This window comes from Solea senegalensis, linkage group LG16, assembly GCF_019176455.1.
Source record: "Solea senegalensis isolate Sse05_10M linkage group LG16, IFAPA_SoseM_1, whole genome shotgun sequence".
In the NCBI taxonomy this organism is placed as follows: Eukaryota; Metazoa; Chordata; class Actinopteri; order Pleuronectiformes; family Soleidae; genus Solea; species Solea senegalensis.
Genome location: NC_058036.1, coordinates 1387434 through 1394180, shown reverse-complemented (window position 1 = coordinate 1394180; position 6747 = coordinate 1387434).

The window sequence follows — 6747 nt, the reverse complement described above, 5'->3', positions numbered from 1 at the left end:
CAGACTCACAGACTTACAGACTCACAGACAGACTCACACAGACTTACAGGACAGCTCACAGACACAGACTCACACAGACTCACAGACTCACAGACTCACACAGACTTACAGACTCACACAGACTTACAGACTCACAGACTCCACAGACACACACAGACTACAGACCACAGACTCACACAGACTCTCACAGACACACACAGACTCACACAGACTTACAGACTCACACATACTACAGACCTAGACTCACACAGACTCTCACAGACACACACAGACTCACACAGACTTACAGACTCACACAGACTCTCACAGACACACACATACTCACACAGAGGAGCGCTCTGCTTCACGTCACCTTGAATAAACGCGCTTTCCTCCCAAGAGTCGTCGTGTTTTTGAACAACAACTGTGACGACGACGACGAGACATGAACTCACTCGCTCGTGAGATCACAGCAAACTGTAGCACATGGTTCTGAACGTGTTCTTTTAATGCAGCGTGTAACGTTTATTATTGACAGCGGCCACATTTTAAAGAGCTTCAATACGGTTTGAAAACAACCCAAAAAGTACAAAATTCACCAATCTGGACTTTACTTTATTTATATTTATAGCAACTTTACGCCACTACATTTTCCACATAAATTGTGTACTTTTACTACATTTCCTAAACAAATTGTGTACCTTTACTCCACTACATTTCCCCTAACTCTCCTTGTTACTCATTACTATCAAATAACATCAGAAGAAGTAGAAGAGTTGGTAATGTGGTCTGTATTTATATAGAACTTTTCTAGTCTAATCTGATCTGAGGTGAACAAGTGTGTGTGTGTGTGTGTGTACTGTATAGTACAGTACACACACACACACACACAGTTTTTTTAATTTCCCCGAGGGAACCTCCCAAAGGGATTAATAAAGTCGTCTGTCTGTCTGTCTTGTAATGTAATAAAAAAATACAGCCCTGTAGTTCTGGTAAATGTAGGAGAGAATCAGCCTCCTGTGTGCGTGTGTGTGTGTGTGCATGACTCATCCTGAGAACATCTGTTAGCATGTGGGAGAGCGACCTGTGTGTGTGTGTGTGTGTGTGTACATACAGTACATGCGTGCTGTAACCTTTGTTTACCATAAACACAGGAGACAGATGCTGTGGACTCAGACTCTGCTGTTCTGTTTAACCTCACTGAGCACAGGTTCATTCTCCGTCTGTCTGTGTGTGTGTGCGTGTGCGTGCATGTGAGAGTGTGTGACCGACCATTCAATCCGTCTGGATTAATTTAGATTTTATGGCTGTAGAATTGTCACAAAAATATTCAATGAGTGAGTTCTTCTGCCCTTTTTTCCCAAGATAACTTTCACGTTCCACATCTGGCAGTGGTTGAATAATCGTTTAGAGATTAGATTGTCTAAGTAGATTTTGGAATTCTATGTAGATTTTGGAATTCTATGAGGACGACTGGTCCTGACGAGGTCCGTGTTTGACAGAAAAGAGGTGACAAATACAGGAACACACACACAATGTATTGAAATAATAAATAAATAACTGTTTCACATGCACTGTAAAGTTAATCAATATTTCTGCAACCTGCAAATTTGTCTTTTCTGACAGTAAAAAGCAAAACATGCATTTTTTTTTAAATACTAACAAGCATCAGGAGACCTGTAGCGTCCACCGGGGGCACTGTTTGCACACGTGCGTTAACTTTATTGATCCCGAAAGGGACGTTTGTTTGTTGCAGCGGACGAGTAGATTGGACAAGTGAGACCATGAAGGCAATAAGACGTGAAAGATGAAACACAATAAACACTGGAAATAATTATCTGTGTGATGCTAATAATGTGTTTGTCCCTCTGGGGATTAAAATTAGCTTTGTTGTTATGATTGAAATAAACACAGGAGTCACACCCACGTAAAAAAATCAGACAAATGAGACTCATCACAAAATAAACACGAGCAACATGCAGACAGGAAAGTCCTCACATTACAACAAAAAAATCTGCATTTTTAGCGGTTATTTTGTCATTGTCACATTAGACCTTATGTTTCTTTAATAACATGTGACCCTGGGCGTGGCCAGCTCAGCTGCTCTCTGATTGGCTCAGACCAGTGTTACAAATCTCTGCCCACGTATGAAGCGTGTGTATCTATAGCCGAGGTCAGAGGTCAGCCAGGCCAGGTCACCCTGTCACTCCACTTTGTCCCGCCTCCCTTTGTGTCATCCAGGGGCCCTTCACTGTTTAACTGACACATCTGTCGGGGCCCCGGGGGGGCCCCCCTCTTTATTAGAACAGTAGGAGGAGGAGAGAATGGACCTTGTCCCTTCACACACACACACACACACATACTGTCCATCTGCCTCGTGTCTCAACAGATGCTCCTGACAGACACACACAGTGGGGACACATCATGCATTCTCATGGACCCTTACCCTCATCATAACTATCATAACTAGATGCCTAACCTCGACCCTTAACTAAACCTAAAACCAGGTCCTAACCCAGAACCTGAGGACGGGAGTGTCCTCACCTTCACAAAATAAGCTCAACTTACCACAATGTCCTCACCAAGCATGCACGCACACACACACACTCACGCACACGCATGCACGCACACGCACACGCACACGCACACGCACACACACACACACACAGAGCAGCAGGTCTGATCTTTTCATGCCTCATAAGTCAATCAGTTCCTCCCACTCAACCTAGAAAAGCAATTAAATCAATTTGCAGCCTCCTCCTCCTCCTCCTCCCTCTGCTCCCTTGTATTTTGTCGCCTCCCTCAGATCACAGACATTATTGAAAACCAACAACACAAAAAAAAAGTCTTGTCATGCAAAGTGGAGACACATCTGTTTTCCATGGCTGCACACTTCAGCTTCCACACACACACACACACACACTAACCCTAAGTGTGGATGAGGACTGAGTTGTTGTTGTTTTTGTCGAGGATGAATGAAGAGCCGGTTGGTGATGATTTAAATTTGACAGTCTTAGTGTGGTACACTGTTATCAATGACTACGAATGTCAGAACCATCTTTTACTGAGACAGATTGATATTTTCTCAGCTGGTATAAAACGTTAGAGAACCACTGGTTTAGATTAAAACACTCTGAAATGACAGAATGTAGGTCCATGAATGACGTCCTCGTCTATTTTTATCTAATGAACTGACGCAAGTTTCACATTTCAGTGTGAAAACCAGGCCAGTGTGCGCTGGTTTCAGGTTCAAACAGAGGCCAGAACAAAAACCGGCCTCATCCACCAGAACATCAGAGCAGCTTTTAAAGAAGTGAAATCACGCGTTTGTCGTCACATCAACACTTCAGCTCCCCGGGTACAGCTCAGTTTGCCTCTGATGCTGCGAGGGCTCGTGTCCCTGTGGGTCTGAAGACGCTGTGGAGGAGCTCCGAGCAGCAACAGTCTGTGTGTGTGTGTGTCAGCCACGACTTTTTAATGTCATGTGCTGCACAGAGAAAATGTCGGGAGCGGCGATAACGGCTGATTTATAGTCAGAGGCGGGGAAATAACAGCGCTGTGGTTTTGGTTTAATATTCAGCAGCGACGTGAGGACGAGGCTGTTACTCACCGAGCATCTAAATTTATAGTTTTAATGAAGAGTGTGTGTGTGTGTGTGGGGCAGGAGAGGAAAAGCAGGGATGAGAGATAATGCCGAGTCATGTTGTGCCGAGTCGTTCTGACCCACTTCTCACTCTTGTCCTATTTGCCAATCGCAATTTATTCATCCGACACAGAGCTGCTCCTGTCTTTCTCGCTTAATAATGAATGTCGACCTAAAGTGGAACTGGAGGAGTGGAATCTTCATTCAGCTCACACTTTAAATGAACTCACACAAAAAAGTGTGATGTTGTGATTTAGAAGTTGCAACTCCATTGGGCTGCGATGTATTTGTTGTAGAACTATTTAAAAATATAACGCACAAACGTCGGAAACATTCGTATCTAGGGCTGCGACTACCGATTATTGTCTGGATTAATCGAGCACTTGTTTGGTCCGTTTTCAAAAGTCGAAACCATGATGTTCTCTGACGTCTTGTTTTACCCACAAACCAAAGTTTGTGTAGAACTCGATCGATAATAATCGCTAAAAACTATTATTGTATTGTTTGTGTCTGTCTGTGTGCGCTTCCACACTTGCGTGCACTTGCCACTATGACCAACAGAGGGCGCCAGAGGCTTGTTGCGTGAAGTCTGCCGTCTCTGATTGCCTTGTTTTGAAGCTGCGGTCGTATGCTAGTCAAGCTAGGAGCTGCTCTCGTTGTCCAGGTCAGGAGTAGGCGGACGATTTTTGTCGTTTTTATAACATCGGACGATTACTTAAAAAGAATTGGGCTGAATGTAAATGTCATTTCATACTTGAAAATATCGAATTGCGATTTTTTTCTCACAGGTATTGCAATTGCGATATGATTTTCCTTTCACTAATTTCACTGAAAATGTTATCAGATGTAAGCATGAATTAAATTCCATTTTTGCTCCATGTAACAAAGAAATGATTCAAACTGGATCATTCCGGTTTGTGGACAAAAGGAAACATTTGAGAACATCATCATTTCCAGGTTTGGGTAATATTTTTTTGGGGCATTTTATGGCCCAAAGAACTCAATGATTCATCGAGAAGACGCTTGACAGATTAATGATTATGAAAAGAATCTTTACTTGCAGCCAAAATACACTGAATTTGAACCTTTTCATATCATGATGGTTCTTTCTTATGCAGATGACACTCTGCTTTACACAGTCATCACCAAAATTCTAGTTTTTGTTAGTTTTTTATCCAATACTGTGCAGTTCTACAGTGTTTTATCAGTTAACATAATGAACTAGCGTTGACCTGGACCTTTAGAGTCTCCACAGAGCATCTGACCTCTGAGACTGACCTTCACCGTATCAGCCGTTACCGCGGGAGACGGCACCACACCGAGAATTACACATCTCTGACCTCAGCCTCTTTGTTTGGACTATTTAATTTCAGCAGCGACAACGACAATAAAGTGCTGAGTCGTGGTAGCTGGTCATCGAGAACTTTGACCTGTAGAGGGCAGCATTACGTATTTGTATGGGAATTATTATTATTATTATTATTGCTATTATTATTATTATCAGAAGAAGAAGACGCAAAAGTATTTTTTGTCCGTTTGAGAGCAATGTAAGTGTGAGTCTGTCGCCACCCTGTGGTCACAGAAGCACAAACACTTACTTTTTATCAGCAAAACCAAATGAAGGGTTACATATGGGCCAGAAATCCATATCTGTCAACGTTTAGGTGTAATATAAAAACAGATGTGGATGCAGGTTCTCTGATGCGGGTCATCACAGGTCATGAGACACCTGTGGCCCAATCAGCAGCTCAGGATCAGAGTGAATGGAAGGATGTTTTTTGAAGCGTGTGCAGCTTTTGTTTTGTCTCCAGCTCTGACTTAAGCTCTGTGTGCTGGTGTCGTGAAGCTTCACCGCTGGATTTAACCTGTGAAATCAATCACGTCTGATGGTCTTTGCTGGAATCTCCCCCGGGTCACATGATCCACAGACGAGCAGGTGTCCTGGATGAGTTTGCTCCTGTCCTCCCTCTGAAGCTTTAACGCTTGATCACACCAGATCAGTGTGTGTGTCTGCAGGGCTTTGGTGTGTGTTTCTGTGTGTGTGTGTGTGTGTGTGTGTGTGTGTGTGTTAAAGCGCCCCCTCTGGTTTCATTCATAGCAGCACACTTTGTATACAAACACACACACACATGAAAGAATTTAGGCTGCATATTGTCTGGTGAATGTATGTGTGTGTGTGTGTGACCTCCTCCTCCCTCCAGACACACACACTTTCTCCTGCCGTGACCCCAACTAACCTCACATACACACACAAAGACTGACCACCCCCCCTGCTGATCTCAACTCTTTTGACATTTATTTCTAATCTGTTTTGTCACATTTGACTAGATTTAGTCGTCTTTGGTGTCAATTTAACTAGTTTTAGTCATCTTTGTGGTGAATTTGATTAGTTTTAGTCATCTTTGTGGTGAATTTGACTAGTTCTTGTCATCTTTGTGATGAATTTGACTAGTTTTAGTCATCTTTGTGGTGAATTTGACTAGTTTTAGTCATCTTTGTGGTGAATTTGACTAGTTTTAGGCATCTTTGTGGTGAATTTGACTAGTTTTAGTCATCTTTGGGGTCAATTTGATTAGTTTTAGTCATCTTTGTGGTGAATTTGACTAGTTTTAGTCATCTTTGTTATGAATTTGACTAGTTTTAGTCATCTTTGGGTGGTTTGACTAGTTCTTGTCATCTTTGTGATGAATTTGACTCGTTTTAGTCATCTTTGTGGTGAATTTGACTAGTTTTAGGCATCTTTGGGGTCAATTGACTAGTTTTAGTCTGGGGTCAATTTACTGGTTTTAGTCATCTTTGTGGTGAATTGACTAGTTTTAGTCATCTTTGGGGTCAATTTGACTAGTTCTAGTCATATTTGGGGTCAATTTGACTAGTTTTAGTCATCTTTGTGGTGAATTTGACTAGTTGTTATCTTTGTGATGAATTTGTTCGTTTAGTCATCTTTTGTGGTGAATTTGATTAGTTTAGTCATCTTTGTGGTGAATTTGACTAGTTTTAGTCATCTTTGTGTTGAATTTGACTAGTTTTAGGCATCTTTGTGATGAATTTGACTAGTTTTAGTCATCTTTGTGGTGAATTTGACTAGTTTTAGTCATCTTTGTGGTGAATTTGACTAGTTTTAG